A 16,026-nucleotide genomic window follows, 5' to 3' on the forward strand; every position below is an offset into this window, starting at 1 on the left:
CGCATCCCCCAGGCACCTGCCCACCCCTCTGGGTCCATCTGGAGCCTTCCTCTGCCCTTTATTCCCCTCCTCTGCCTCCTCTCTCCTCCCCTCCGAGCTGCATTTCTCCATCTTCCCATGTGCTCTGCTCCCTCCCACCCTCCTCTCCCTCCCTCATCACCACCACCCCCTTATTTCGGGTGCTGCGGCCGGTCCTGTGCTCCCTATGGGGCTCTTCCCCCCCTCACGGTGACCCTCTTGGCCTCAGCATCAAGTGGGGCCACTTCCCTAGGGGGAGCAAACAGGGGCTGATGGGGCTGGGTACGGCCATGCGGAGCCTGCTCATCCCCATCCATCCCTCGGGAGCCTCTGGCTTTGTGCTTCCCTCTCTGCCGCTGTCACCCCAAGTGCCCGGCAGTGATGGAGGACCCTGGGGCTAGAGGCTAAGTGCTGGTGACGGCAGAGCCCATCCTGCTCCTCCGAGCCTGCCGCTGCCGTTCCCTGCCTGCAGGAGGTGAGGCTCGGGGCGCAGGGCTCATGGGTTAGGGCGGAGATGACCCGGAGCAAGGAGCAGGAGCATCCGAGGAGGGATGGGTTTGAAGCAGGGATGGATGCAGGGATGGGGTTGGGACAGGAGGGCAGGAAGTGTTGGATGGGGGGGGATGAGGAAGGAGGGATGCGGTGGGGACCACGGAGAGGAGAAAGCAGCCACACGTCTCTCCGGAAATCCTCAGCCAAAAATAGCTCAGCACCGGGGGAAGGAGCTGCCTTCGCTTGCCAAATCCTCCCTCCACCGCCGGCTCCTGCTTGTGGCTGCCGTGGGGTCTGCTCTGCCGTGGGGCCGTGTGCTGGGAGCTGACGGAAGGCCGGGATAGAGCAGGGAATGGGGATGCTGGTGGGCAGCAGTGGGGCTTGGTGATGGACATGGTTTCAGCATCCTCTCTCCGTGACCGGGCGGTGATGAGAGCACACACTGGATGCTGGGCGCTCTGGATTGGCTTTCCATAGGGAATCATGGGCTGAGCCCATCCTGGTGGGCATGTCCCATTGGCAAGAGGGTGAACCACGTTGCATTGGTGCCTGCCAGACTTGGGGAGGCTGTTGCATAGCCCTGTGTCATATCCAGACCATAAGTGGGGGTCTTGCTCCGTGAAGGCAACGTGAAATGAATCCTGACTGCATGAGGGACCCGATGGCTTTAGTGGCAAAACACCCATCCCATCCTCCATCATAGACCATGGAATGGGTTGGGATGAAGGGAGCTTGAAGCTCATCCAGCTCCAATGTCCATCATTCAGGGACCCCTTCCCATGGAGCAGCTGCTCCAAGCCCTGTGTCCAACCTGGCCTTGAGCACTGCCAGGGATGGGGCAGCCACAGCTTCTCTGGGCACCCTGTGCCAGCGCCTCAGCACCCTCCCAGGGAACAGCTTCTGCCTTACATCAAACCTGGTTTCTCACTGTGCCCCTCACCGTGGTGCCAGGGCTGTGTCTGTGCATGGCAACAGGTTGGATAGGAGCTATGTGGTGTATGGGAGACAGCCCACATGGTGCCCATGGGCACGGTCACCCTGTCCCCACCACGATGCTCCTGCTGGGTCCTGGTGTCTTGGCATCACCACAGCACCAGGCACAGGGAGAGGTGCTGGGGGTGCCCATAGAGGAGGCAGCACCACACCGGGGGTCCGGAGGCAAAGCCCCCCAGGGCAGGCAGCATTGCATGGAGGAGGCAGAGACAGACAGATTGACAGCTCCGGGGGATGGACAGATGGCTGGATGGAGAAGCAGATGTGTACGAGGGATGGATGGATGGAGAGATTGATGGATGTGTTGGAGAGGAGGACGCACGGATAGACAGACAGAGGCACAGATGGAGAACAGGCGCCTGCTCCCCCTTCGCCCTGGACATGCCTGGGGTGCTGAGCTGCATCACTGCATTGGGCCTCTCCTCTGAGGCTTATCCAACAGTGGGACACTGGCCAGGACCTTGGGACAACCAACATCCATCACTGAGCATCTTATGGCCACACAGCCCCTGGCATCACCACAACCACCGCATCCCTCCGGTCCTGTGGCCACCAAATCTGCTTCATGGCACATCCAAAGGCAGCTCCAGAATACCCATCATGGTGTTTCCATGGATGCTGGTGAGGGCTCAGCCCCTCTCGGAGCTTCTGCATCCGTGCCTGGTCCTGCGCTGAGGACCTGGGTCTCTCCTGCCCCATCGTGGTCCTGCTCCCACCCGCATTGCGCCCGGGCTCCTGCACCGGAGCGAAAGCTGCAAATTCACAGCTTTTCAGCTGCAACCTAAAAATAAGAGGTTTGGGAAATATCGAGCAAATGAGTGGGAGGAGGAGAAGAGGAGGAATTAATGGCCTGGCGCCAGGCAAACAGCATCTGGGAAGCCCCGGAGTGGCAACGTGGTCGCCTCGCTCCCCGCCCCGCGGCCATCAACCACAGCGTGTGCTGATGCCACACAGGGCAGGATCAGCCCTGTTCCCATAGGATTGTGGAATGGGTTGAGATGAAGGGAGCTTAAAGCTCCTCCAGCTCCAACCCCAACCCCTTCCCATGGAGCAGCTGCTCCAAGCCCCTGTGTCCAACCTGGCCTTGAGCACTGCCAGGGATGGGGCAGCCACAGCTTCTCTGGGCACCCTGTGCCAGGGCCTCAGCACCCTCATAGTGAGGGATTCCTTCCTTACATCCAATCTGGATCACTCTTCTTTCAGTCTGAACCCATCACTCCTTGTCCTATCACTCCACTCCCTGATGAATAATCCCTCTCCAGCATCCTTGTATCCCCATCAGACACTGGAAGCTGCTCTGAGCTCTCCACGCAGCTTCTCTCCTCCAGGCTGAACAGCCCCAGTATTCCCAGCCTGGCTCCATACAGGAGCTGCTCCAGCCCCACTCCATCCCTTCCTCAGCACCATCATCCCAACCTGTGCTCCACGTCACATCCCCCCCAGCTCCACAGCTCACATCATGGTGATGTGGTGGTGGTGCTGGTGGTGGTGATGGGATTGCACCTCTCCCTTGGCACCTTCTCCCATTCCCTCTCCATGCACACATGTGTTTCTGCTGCCAGGCTGGCACACGGAGCCGTGTCTCTGCATGGAGCTCTGTCTGTGGGGATGAGCTTTGATCAGCACTTCCAAAGAGTGCTTGGGGCTGGAGGGGGGTCCGTTCGCTTTGATTTCTACCCCAGGGTACTGGGTTTGATGGAGGTGGAAAGAGGATGGGAGGATGCTCAGGGAGATGGGAATACTGAGCGGCAGCAGGGGAGATGCCATGCTCAGCACACGTTGGGTATTTTGGGCTCTGCAGCCCTGAGAGCATGGCCAGCATCATCCTCACTATGGAGAAGTCAGCCCCAGTGCTGGTGCTGGTAGATGCCATCAGCTTGTGCCCACCACTCATACAAAGCCCTTGGCCATTTGCCACTCCATGGAAGAGTTTTCCAGCCTCTTTATCCCATCCAGGAGCCTTTTGACTGTGAGAGCATCCAGGAGCTGGATGCCCCTCACAAGTTCTTTGTCCTCCCATTGCTGCCACATCCCATGGTGGGAAGTGCTGCTCCAGGACCACGGCCTTTGGTGCAGGTCCATGGTGAGGAACTGGGAGCGATGGGGGAGCTGTTGGTTGAGTCTGAGCACAGCGATGGACACAGGGATACAGCATCCATGCCATGGGGAAGGAAATGAGGGGGAACTGAGCACCAAGGTCTCAATGTGCTGGATTTGAGGGATGTCCATCCCTGAGAGCTCAGTGTATACAGGGCTACCGAGATGCAAAGCCAGTGGGATGCACAAAGCCAATGGGATGCACAGAGCCCCAGGGATGCACAAAGCCATGAGATGTCCAAACCACCACAAGGACATGCAAATCCCTCTCGGATTTCTGCACCTCTCCCTTGTGCTGAGGTCAGGTTTTGAAGTGTTTCCTCCTCAGCCACAAAGGCCAGAGCTCGGTCGTGCTCCGGAGGCAGCTAATTCCATGCCTGCAGGAGCAGCGGCTTGGGGGGGGAAGCACTGGTGGCACGATGCCATCAATGCCATCACCAGCCTCATATCCCAATGCACTCCTATGGGTGCTGGGATTGGGGTCCTGCTTGGCCAAGGGCATGGGTCCTCTGTGCAACCCTGTCCCTGTGTGCAGGGATGCTCTTTCCCAATACAGGATCCCTGTTCCATGCCCTTGTGGCACCAGCAGCCAAACCCCACACTGCAGAGCTGTGGATGTAACGAGGCAGGTAATCCCCTCATCAATAACCGGCTGTAAAAGTGGAATTACAGCCCATCAAGTGGCATGGAATACTGATGACAGAGCTGCAGGGCTGGGCTGGCTCCTTCCCCAGCCTCCACTGCCAGCCTGGGGAGACCTTTATGTCCTCCAAGGGGGTCCTCTTTTGGGATGGGGCAGGACCAGTGAAGGGTGGGTGTGATTGGAATGGGAGGGAATGTGGCTGCAGGGACCCCAGAACAGGGCTGTGCACCCCACAGTGGTCCCAGAGCCACCCGCCCCATGGCATCCCTATGGCAAGCATCCCAGGCACAGCGTACCAGGCCAGCACTCAAGGCTGGGGCCGAACCAGGAGCTCTGCTTCCCTCAGCTTCTCTAATTACCCAGTGTTAATTGCCTGGAGAATGAGTCCTTTCAATGGTGCTGAGGGCAGCAGAGCCTGGGGCTCAGCACCTCTCCCCTAGCCCTGGGGACAGGGCCAGCACAGGGACCTGCTTCCTTGCTGGGGAGGGTTAGGAGCCATCTGTACATAGGGACCAGTGTGGGTGAACCTGGAGGTCACTGGGAGCAGGTCCCCATCATCAGGTTCACTGGGTGATGCCAGGCTTGGGGCTGTGGTGACAGCTCCGTTTACCACCATAGGAACCAGCACCACCATCCCTCTCCAAGCCCCTTGGTGCTGGATTTCTCCCTCCTAAGCAGGGTATTCCCTGTTTGTGCCATGGCAGCACCTCTGTCCTTTCCTCTTTGATATAAGGCAGAAGCTGTTCCCTGGGAGGGTGCTGAGGCGCTGGCACAGGGTGCCCAGAGAAGCTGTGGCTGCCCCATCCCTGGCAGTGCTCAAGGCCAGGTTGGACACAGGGGCTTGGAGCAGCTGCTCCTTGGGAAGGGGTTGGGATTGGAGCTGGATGGGGTTCAAGCTCCCTTCATCCCACCCCATTCCATGGCTCTATGATTCCATGATTTCCCTCTTGCCTGATTAAACTGAGGATGAACTTGACCCTGCATCTCTCAAAGCCGCTCTCACCTCTTGCACAGCAGCCAAGCAGGTCGCCCTGCTCTCTATATACCACAGTGTCCCCAAGCAGGGCATCAGGGCTGTGGGGAGACCCATTCTGGGGGGGGGGGGGGTTCAGAGGAGGGCTCCCCCCAATTCTTAACCACATCACGCTGCCCATTTACCCCATGTGCAGCACTGGTTGGGTTCTCTCCCCACCAAGACCCAAGTATCCCTGGGGGGGGCTCTACCCCAATGACTACTTTAACCCCCCCCCCCAAGCAGCTGATGGAGCTGGGCTTTATAAATGTTTGAAATTAAGGGCTGGTCCCAAATTCCCTCCTAGGCAACAGTTGCTAAGTGAGCTTTATACCCAGGCTCCTCGTGACCGAGCAGGGATGGAGGGGCCCCATATCAGGTTTGGATGCAGGGAGCACGTGTACCAGTGATGGAGCGCTGGAGTGGTCCAGGACCCTCAACCCCCTTCACCACCCTCTAACCCCTTCACCCCGCTCAGCATCCATGTGTCTGCTTAAGGTGCTGTCTAACAGCTCCATCCCCTTTATTGCCTCCATCCCCTTTGCTCCCTATGGAATAGAACCAGGACCCCACCATGCTCCCAAGGGATGCCTGAGCCCCGATTGGGCTGCTCTGACTCACGGCAGCCTCTGAGCCGTTGGCAAATTTCATTACAATAACAAGGGCTGCGGGTGAATTAATTATTAACAATTAGTGTTTAATATTTAGAGTGCAGCATCGCTCCGGGCACACGGCTCCAGCCATGGGCCTCCGCATCCCGGGATGCTGAGCTGCATGGAGAGATGCCATACAGGGGGTCCTGCATGGGGAAAGGGCTGGGGTGGGATGAGGGATGCGCTGAGCCCCCCTAAGCCACCTTGGGGCTGTGTTCATCCTCTTATGGTGGCAGGACCACCCCACTTGCTGGCAGCATGGTGATGGGGACAGCCAGTATTGGGGCTGGTAGGGGGTGGTTGGGTGCAGGGTGGGTGGGAGATGCCTACATTAATCCATAACCAGCCCCAGAACCCAAAGGGAGTGATGCTGGAGCAGCACAAGGATCCATCCTCACTTTTGGGGTCCTCAAGGTGGTCCTCAAGGTTGTCCCCAAGGCCAGGCTGGGTCAGGCAGCAGCTCCTGCCCCTGTCAAGTGCCCGCAGGGCACAGTTTGGGGTGAATCTATGGGGCTTGGTTGATCCAAAGAGGGAACCCCCATGGTGGGGTGGCTGCAGGGCACTGATGGAAAGGGAATGGGTGCTGCAAGGAAAGTGGGGTTGGCTTGTCTGGAGGGGATGGGAAAGGGGAAGAGGTGAGGAATGGGAAGGACAAGGGGAAGAGGATGAAGAAGGTAAAAGGATGGGGATTTGGATGGGGAAAGGATGAGCATTAGGAAGGCAAAGAGGAAGAAAAAGAGGAAAAGGAAAGGGAAAGGGATGGGCAAGGGGAAGCATTCATCATTAGGAAGGGGAAGGAGCAGAGAAAGGGGAAGGAGAAAGAGAAAAGGGGAGGGGAAGGGTAGGGAAGAGGATTGAGAAGGTGAAAGGATTGGGATGGGGAAGGGATGGACATAAGGAAGGCAAAGAGGATTGGAAAGAGGAAAGGGAATAGGGGAGGGATGAGCAAGGGGAAGAGTTGGTGATTAGGAAGGAGAAGGGGATGGGAAAGGGGAAAGGGAAGAAGAAGAGGTAGGGAAAAGGAAGGAAAATGGGAAGAGAATGGAGGTGAAAGGCTGGGGAGGGGATGAGCATCAGGAAGAGAAAGAGGAAAGGGGAAGAGAGGGGGCAAGGAGAAGAGATGGTGATGATGAAGGGGAAGAGGAATCACCACAAGAGCCACGGTGCTGCAGGAGGCACGTGTGATGCTGTGACCTTTACTGGACACACCGGTGCTCCGATGGAGCCAGCAGGGATTGAAGCCTTTCCTCTGCTCCAACCTGAGCTCCTGGAGCTCTGCCCCACTGCACGCACCCCATTGAGAGCCTGGAGCCTATGGAGAGAACCACAGTGCTGGTGTCTCCTGATGGGCTTGGAGTCTGTGGACCACATTCCCTGTATCACCCTCCCTGCTCTTGTGGATGCTGCATGCCCACACTGGGGACACCCATGGGTGCCCATCCCCTATCCCCTCACTAAGCCCTGGCTCTGCTTTGCTTCCCCATAGGGGCTCCATCCCGCGATGTCCTCCTCGTCTCAGCCATCATCACCGTCAGCCTTAGTGTCACCATCGTCCTCTGCGGGATCTGCCAGTGGTGCCAGCGCAAACTGGTGAGTATCCAGTGATGGATGGATGGGGGGACCCCTTCTCCTCGCCCTGGGAATGGGGGTCCCACTGGATGGGGGGCAATGCCCACTGATCCCAACAGATAAAGGCAAGACGCCGAGAGCCTTTGTGTCGGGTGCTGGCTGCGGCTCCTCTCGTGCTCTTTATGGGATGGGATAATTTAATGTTTGGGCAAACTGTTTGTGCAGCATAAAGGGAAGTTTCCAAATACATAGCTAGAGATATAGATGTATTTGTGATGAGCAGGATGCTGGCCCCTGTCCTGCTGGGCACGCTCCTGCCTGGAAGAGCCCCATGGGAAGGTGGCCAGTATGTGTCTGGCAGTGCTGGGTGCCATAAGGCAGCTCTGCCATTGCTCTGCCCCATACATCAGCTCTACAGCACTCACAGGGTACCCTACTTTGAGCCCCATTGTGGCTAAAGGGGGTTTTGGCTTGAGCCGGAGCTTCCTCCTGCTCTGCATCCTTCCTCTTCCTCTCCATGGACCAGGATATGGTTCTTGGCCGTGTTTCCTTCACCATCAGATTCAAATCTGGGTCAAGTGCTGTGGTGGTGGCAGCCTCGAGATGCCCACCCTGGCAATGCCATAGTGAGTGGGAAGGCAGAGATCCCTTTGGAATGAGTGATGGGGTTTGGCTGTGGATATGGGAACAGTGGGGAGTGGATGGGAAGCAGCTTGTGAGCCTGGCTGGTACCACACAGAGATGGATGGGATGGAGGGTTGAGGACCAGGAGGAGGAGGGCCGGTTGTACCGAAGGATGAAGCTGGCATGGGAACAAAGAGGGATAAATTGGCTGGGAAGACATTCAGGCTGGGAATGGAGAGGCCCTCAATGGAGCTGGAATGTTTGTTTGGGAATCACAGCCAAACCCGCTGAGTGACTGGCCCCAGTTGGCTTGTGCTGGGAGAGCAGGGGCCAGCAGCTGTGTCCCCATGAGCCCTGGGCTGTGCCCGGCTGGGGACAATGCTCAGCACAGCGCTGGTTCCTTCCAAGATGGTCCATGGGCATCCAAGGAGGTCCCGCATCCCTGCAGATCCCACCAGGATTCACCCATGGGCATCCAAAGGGATTGGGTATCTGTGATGATCCTGGCAGGATTAGCCCATAGGCATCCAAGGAGGTCCAATATCCCTGCAGATACAGGCAGGATTAGCCCATAGGCATCCAAGGAGGTCCAATATTCCTGCAGATCCAGGCAGGATTAGCCCATAGGCATCCATGAAAGTTGGGTAACCCTGAAGATCCAGGCAGGATTAGCGCAAGGGCATCCAAGGAGATCCCACACCCCTGCAGATCCAGGCAGGATTAGCTCATAGTCATCCAAGCAGGTCCAACATCCCTATAGATCCTAGCAGAAGTAGCCCATGGGCATCGAAGGAGGTTGGGTATCCATACAGATCCCAGCAGTATTAGCTCATGGGTATCTAAGGAGGTCCAATATACCTGCAGATCCAAGCAGGACTGGCCCATAGGCATCCAAGGAGATCCAACATCCCTGCAGCTCCATGCACTGGCTCCTGCAGGAAGGATGCTCACAGGCCACAAACCCCTCCTGCTCCAGCAGCTGATCCCATCCCACTCCTCACTGGTTGCTAACTGGTGTGAACTGTGCTCCTGCCCTCCCTGGATGGGAGCTTGTGCTGAACCTGCATTGGAAAGCACAGCAAAGTGCCCTGATTTCCAGCCCCAGTTAGGAGCAAGCTCCAGCTCCGTTATCAGGTTTCAGCTCTTCCCTAGCACTGGAGAAGGTGAAACTCAATTAATTCAGGTTCATTAAGCCTAAAATTGCCAGTTCCTCCCCTGTTGGGGCAATGGAAGGGTCCTCAGGTGGTGGCTGCTGCTCTCCTGTGCCCATAGGGACAGTGACCAGGAGACAGGGGGTTGTGGTTTAGACCCAGCCGGTAACTTAGCATCACACTGGGATGAGGAGGAGAATCAAAGGATGAAGCAAATCAACCCCATGGGTTGAGATAAGAAGAGATTAATAACTAAAGTGTAATATGATGCTACTACTGATAACAGTGATAGGGGAAATAACGCTAAAACTAAAAGGGAAAAGGAAAGAAACCAACCCAATTGATGTCCAGTTCAATTGCTCAGCACCCACTGATTGATACCCAGCCTGTCCCAGGCAGTGATCAGTCCCTTCTGGGTCACACCCCCCAGTTTCTATTCTGGGTATGATGTATGGAATGCTATGGAATACCCCATTGGATACAGGTCAGGGGTGCTGTCTCTGCTCCATCCTGGCTTCTTGTGCCCTTCCTCACTGGCTGAGCATGAGACTGAGCAGTCCTTGAGCAGGGTTAAGTGCTACTGAGCAGCAGCTAAAGCATCAGTGCATTATCAGCATCATCCTCACACTAAACCCAGCACTGCACCAGATACTAGGAATGAGAATGAATAAGTGTTACAGCTGAAACCAGGCCACCAGGTCAGCATCTCCCTGGTGCCTTTGCTGGCTCCTATGGACCAAGGGACGAAGCTGTCAGGAGTTTTCCTGCCTGGATCAATGGGATGGAGCCCAGCACATGGGGAGCTGTAAGGGGAAAGGGAGACATCAAACTCATCCCAACACAAGAGGGGCCTGGAGCTGATGGAGAGAGGCCAGAGGAGGCCATGGAGCTGCTGTGAGGGCTGGAGCAGCTCTGCTCTGGAGCCAGGCTGAGAGAGCTGGGCTGGGGCAGCCTGGACAAGAGAAGGCTCCTGAAGGGGAGACCCCAGAGCAGCTCCAGTGCCTAAAGGGGCTGCAGGAAAGCTGGAGAGGGGCTTGGGACAAGGGATGTAGGGACAGGCCAAGGGGAATGGCTTGAACCTGCCCAAGAGAGGGGAGACTGAGCTGAGCTCTGAGGCAGAAGCTGTTCCCTGGGAGGGTGCTGAGGCGCTGGCACAGGGTGCCCAGAGAAGCTGTGGCTGCCCCATCCCTGGCAGTGCTCAAGGCCAGGTTGGACACAGGGGCTTGGAGCAGCTGCTCCAGTGGAAGGGGTTGGGGTTGGAGCTGGAGGAGCTTTAAGCTCCCTTCATCCCAACCCTTCTGTGATTCAACCCCTCCAGGTGATGCAGCTGCAGCTCTGCTCACTCCCATCCCCATCCTCTGCTTCAGGGGGTCTCCCTTCCACCCCTGACCCCCCAATCCTCTCCTCTCCGCAGGGAAAGCGTTACAAGACTTCCCTGGAGACTGTGGGAACTCCGGACTCCAGCCGAGGCCGCAGTGAGAAGAAAACCATCAAGTAGGTTCCAGGGGCAGGGGGGAAGAGGGGCCTCAGTGCCCATGGGTCTGGCACAGCTGCAGCACATGCCAGCCCCCCATCATCCCGTGCCGGATCGGTGCCATCCCCATTGGAAGCAGGGAAGTCCCTCTTTGGGGTCAGGGGGGCTGTCCCTCTGCTCCCAGAGAGGATGGTCCATGCCCAGCTCCTTGGCAGAGGGAGATTGAGCAATGGGTGATGCCCATGGTGCTGCCAAAGCATCAGTGGTCCCTGCTCCTCTTGCTCTAGGATGGGGTCATGCCCCTGGATGAGGCAGGGGTGTTCCTATATCTCCCAGTCCTAATGGGAGAAGGGGTTTGGGAGAGCTGATGGGTGTCTCCAGCACCCTCAGGAACCCCTTTGGGTTCACCCACCAAGCTATGGGCATGACCAGATGGAGCCATGGGGACCTCAGTATGGGTGTCCCTAAGGATGCTCCATGTCCCACTGGTGGAGCCCTCCCCATGTGCATGGTCGGCACAGCTCTGTAGACCATAGGCAACAGGGATGTGGTTGGGATAGGTGGTGGGAGATGAAGCCTCTCATAGCACTGGGTATGGAGTGAGGTGGGGTGTTGGCAGCCAAGGGGGCTCTCCCAGGAACCCCAGCTCCAGCTCTGCCCCCTGAACCCCTCTGGAATCCCACAGGGCTCTTGGGAAGAGCCAGGGATGGACAACCAGGAGCAAATAGCCTGTGACTGGAGCAGGACTGCTGCAAACCCCCTCCCTTGGCTGGCCTGGACTGCCCAGGCTGTTACTGGGGTGCAAGCATCGGGGGTTACCTTGGGCATCTCTCCATTGGGCACAGCCTGGTCAGTGGCTCCTGGCCACAGTGGGGATGGAGGAGGAGGCACATCCCCTCCTGATACCATGGCCCAGGGGGCTCTCCATCCACAGCTCCAATGGGTTCCATCAATCCACAGCCACTGTTGGACATCAGCGAGGGCTGGGCAAGACCCCAGCATCAGTGAGGAGCTGCTGGGCTCCACAGCCCCCAGTACACAGCTATAGGGGGATGCTGAGGGTCACTTGCTGGAGCCAGAAGGTTCCAGCTTGGAGCTGGCAATGGTCTGGTTTGGAAGGAGGGGACCAGGAGGAGTCTCCAATATGCAGCAGCATCATGGTTAACCAAGCAGTGTGCGCTTCCAGGACGTGGTTGCTGAGGAGGCGAGGACACACAGACATGTGTGATGGAGACACACAGACATGTGTGATGGAGACACGCAGACATGTGTAATGGGGACACACAGACATGTGTAATGGGGACACACAGACATGTGTGATGGAGACATGCAGACATGTGTGATGGGGACACACAGACATGTGTGATGGAGACACGCAGACGTGTAATGGGGACACACAGACACATGTGATGGGGACACACAGACACACATGTGATGGGGACACATAGACACGTGTGATGGGGACACACTTGATGAGAACACATAGACACACATGACAGGGACACATAGGCACATGTACCACGGACACACAGATGTGTGATGGAGGTACACAGACACACATGATGAGGACACACAGACACACATGATGAGGACACATAGACACATGTGATGGGGACACATAGACACACATGATGAGGACACAGACATGTGTGATGAGAACACATAGACATGCGTGATGAGGACCCATAGACACATGTACCAAGGACACACAGACACATGTGATGGGGACACATAGGCACGCATGATGAGGACACAGACACATGTACCAAGCACAAATAGACACACATGATGGAGACACACAGACATACATGATGAGGACACACAGACACATGTACCGAGGACACACAGGAACATGTGATGGGGACACATAGACACGTATGATGAGGACACACAGACACATGTACCAAGGACACACAGACATGTGTGATGGAGACACACAGACACACATGATGAGAACACATAGAGATACATGGCGAGGACACATAGACACTTGTACCGAGGACACACAGACGTGTGTTGAGAACACACAGACACATGATGAGGAACATAGACACATGTACCAAGGACACACAGACACGTGCCGGGCACACCGCGCTCACCAGCACCTAACCCCGCACCATCCTTCTCTCCTCCCCAGCCAATGGAGCCGCCGCTCCTGTCTCTCCACAGCTCTTCCCTGCTCCATCCATCCATCCATCCATCCATCTCTCCTCCCGTGTGTGTGCGTGTGCGTGTTGGTGCCGAGGGGTGGGCAGCCCCGTGTCTCTCCGCAGGATCCCGGCGCTCCGGGGCTTGAGGGCTGCTTTTCCTTCCCTCTCACAGGAATTCAGCTTCTTTCTCTTGTATTTCCCTTTCTCTCTCCGCCCTGGTCTCCGGCCGCTGTAGTGATCTAGACAGAGACTTTTGGAATAACAATGACAACACAGTGCAGCAGAAATGGAGCTCCTACCCTCCCAAGGAGTTTATCCTAAACATTTCACCTTACGCCCCGTACGGTGACCCACGTCTTTCCCTCAAGTGAGTCTCTCCTTACCTGGTTTGCTCCGTGTAGTGAGTATATGGGCAGCACCCACTCGCCTTCCTCCTCCTCTTCCTCCTTCCTTCCTTCCTTCCTTCCTCCTCCTCCTCCCGGGCTCCCCGCACGCCACCCATGGGCAGCCCCATGGAGACGAGCAACCCCTCCTTGGTCCCCCCCCAATCCTCTCCGTTGCGGCACAGGATGGGGTTGCGCGTTGGGGGCACCCCCTCGGTGCGGGGACGGGTCCCCCCCGGGGCTGGGCTGCCGGCGAGCGGGACCCTCACCCCGAGCCCTCCCCCTGCCCCTTTACATTGGATGGTTCTGCCGAGGCCCCCGCGCACCCCCCAGCCAGGACCCCTTTTCTTTTGCAGTGCTGATGTCTCTCTTTCTCTCTCTGTCTGTCTGTCCGTCTCTTGTCCGTCTGTCCCCCTTTCCGGCTCTCTCCCTCGTAACCCCCTCGATCCCTATCAAACGGCTCCTTCTTTATTGTCCATCCGTCTGCCTTCCTTCCTTTGTCTGTCCTGGGGGGGTCTGGCCGCCGGCCCGGCCCAGTGGCTCTCTGTTATCAGGGGCCAAGCTGACGGCATCGGCCGCGGCCGGCTTGGCAGGGGACCGCGACGGCCGCCCTGGGGACAAGCAGCGGCTCGGCGAGGACGGCTTGAGGAGCAGCATCTCTGCCCACAGCGAGCCCGGTGCGGGGAAGGCAGCGCGAGGCCGCTGGCACACGGTGCAGAGCCATTTGGCCGCAGGGAAGCTCAGCCTGTCCAAGTGAGTGAGCCCGCACCCGACACCGATGGGGGTCACCGGGAGTCAGCGCAGTGGAGGAGCTGCCCGTGCCCCCCGGTCGGGGTTTGGCAGGGTTTTGGCTGCAGGAGAAGCGCCTTCGGGTGCTGGTCCCCGTGTGTTTCCAACGCCGAGGGTGGCTTTGCTCAGTGCCGGTCGGTGTTCCCAGTGAGGGTCCCTGGAGCATCGTCGTGGTGATGGCCCAAAGGCAGGAGCTGCAAGCACATCTCCCCGTCCCTAGGATGTGGCCATCAGGAACCTCTTCCCTGATCCATGGTACCCGGCGCCGGCATCTCATTTGCGGCTCCACATCCCAGCACTGGAACATAGTTTGGGAATATGGTGGTTTATCAGATTTAGGGGAAAACCAGAGCTTTGGCAGCGGCAAACCTGGGTTAGGGTCTTGGTGAGACCCTCCGTTGTTGGCAGTGACTATAGGTGGTTGATCCTGCTGTGGGCTCCATCCTGCGTTCTGTCTCTGCTCTGGTTCCAATGCTCCTGTTGGGTCCCAGCACCCTCAGAGAGCTCAGTGGTGATGGTGTTCCTCATTCCCAGTGGCTTCTTCCAGCCTTGTTGGTAGGGAAAAAACCTTTTCAAAGGCAAAAGGCAATGCCTGATGTCTTGGTCAAACCCCATCTGCCTCCTGGAGCCCCAGAGGTTGGGAGCTGCCGTACCTGTTTGGAGCGATGCTGGTGTCGGGATGGGCTCTGTTCTGGCTCCAGAGCCTGGAGGGGTTGGGAGCTGGACAGACGGATGCTGGATGGATGATGCTGTAGCTCACAGGGGTGGCATAGGCAGCAAGGGCAGAGTTAATGGGGAATGGAAGCCACCAGAGGAGCATCCTCCTGCCTTTCAGCATCTCTTTTGTGCAGAGCCTTTGGGTTTGGGGGTGTTCATGGGGGGTCTGCTGCTGTGACCCCTCTCTGGTACCAGTGACACCCGGATGGGTGCAGGAGGGTGTGCAGGCAGAGTAGAGGCAGGGTGTGCAGGGCATGTGGGCAGGGTGTACAGGCAGAAGGTAGAGGCAGGGTGTGCAGGCAGAGTATGAAGGGTGCAGGCAGAGTATGAAGGGTGCAGGCAAGGTAGGCATGGTACAGGCAGGTTGTGCAGGATACAGGTAGGGTGCAGGCAGGTTGTACAGACAGGGTAGGCAGGGTACAGGCAGGGTGTACAGAATACAGCCAGGGTGTGAATGGTACAGGCAGGATGCAGGCAGGTTGTACAGGTAGGGTGTGCAGGGTGCAGGCATGGTAAAGGCAGGGTAAAGGCAGGTTGTACAGGGTGCAGGCAGGGTGTTCAACCTGCAGGCAAGGTATGCAGAGTACAAGTGGGATGCAGGCAGGGTGTGCAGCATGCAGGCAGGGTGTGCAGTGTGCAGGCAGGGTACAAGCAGGGTGTGCAGAGTACTTACACTGTGTGCAGGGTGCAGGCAGGTTGTACAGGGTGCAGGCAGGGTGTGCAGTGTGCAGGCAAGGTATGCAGAATACAAGTGGGATGCAGGCAGGGTGTGCAGGGTACCTACAGTGTGTACCAGGTGCAGGCAGGTTGTACAGGGTGCAGGCAGGGTGTTCAACCTGCAGGCAAGGTATGCAGAGTACACGTGGGATGCAGGCAGGTTGTACAGGGTGCAGGCAGGGTGTGCAGGGTACCTACGGTGTGTGCCGGGTGCAGGCAGGTTGTACAGGGTGCAGGCAGGGTGTGCAGCGTGCAGGGAGGATGTGCAGCGTGCAGGCAGGGTACGCAGGCTACAGGCAGGGTGTGCATGGTACCTACAGTGTGTGCCGGGTGCAGGCAGGTTGTACAGGGCGCAGGCAGGATATGCAGCATGCAGGGAGGATGTGCAGCGTGCAGGCAGGGTACGCAGGCTACAGGCAGGTTGTGCAGGGTACCTACAGTGTGTGCCAGGTGCAGGCAGGTTGTACAGGGTGCAGGCAGGTTGTACAGGGTGCAGGCAGGTTGTGCAGTGTGCAGGCAGGTTGTACAGGGTGCAGGCAGGTTG

The sequence above is a fragment of the Melopsittacus undulatus genome, chromosome 4, assembly GCF_012275295.1.
Source record: "Melopsittacus undulatus isolate bMelUnd1 chromosome 4, bMelUnd1.mat.Z, whole genome shotgun sequence".
Lineage (NCBI taxonomy): Eukaryota > Metazoa > Chordata > Aves > Psittaciformes > Psittaculidae > Melopsittacus > Melopsittacus undulatus.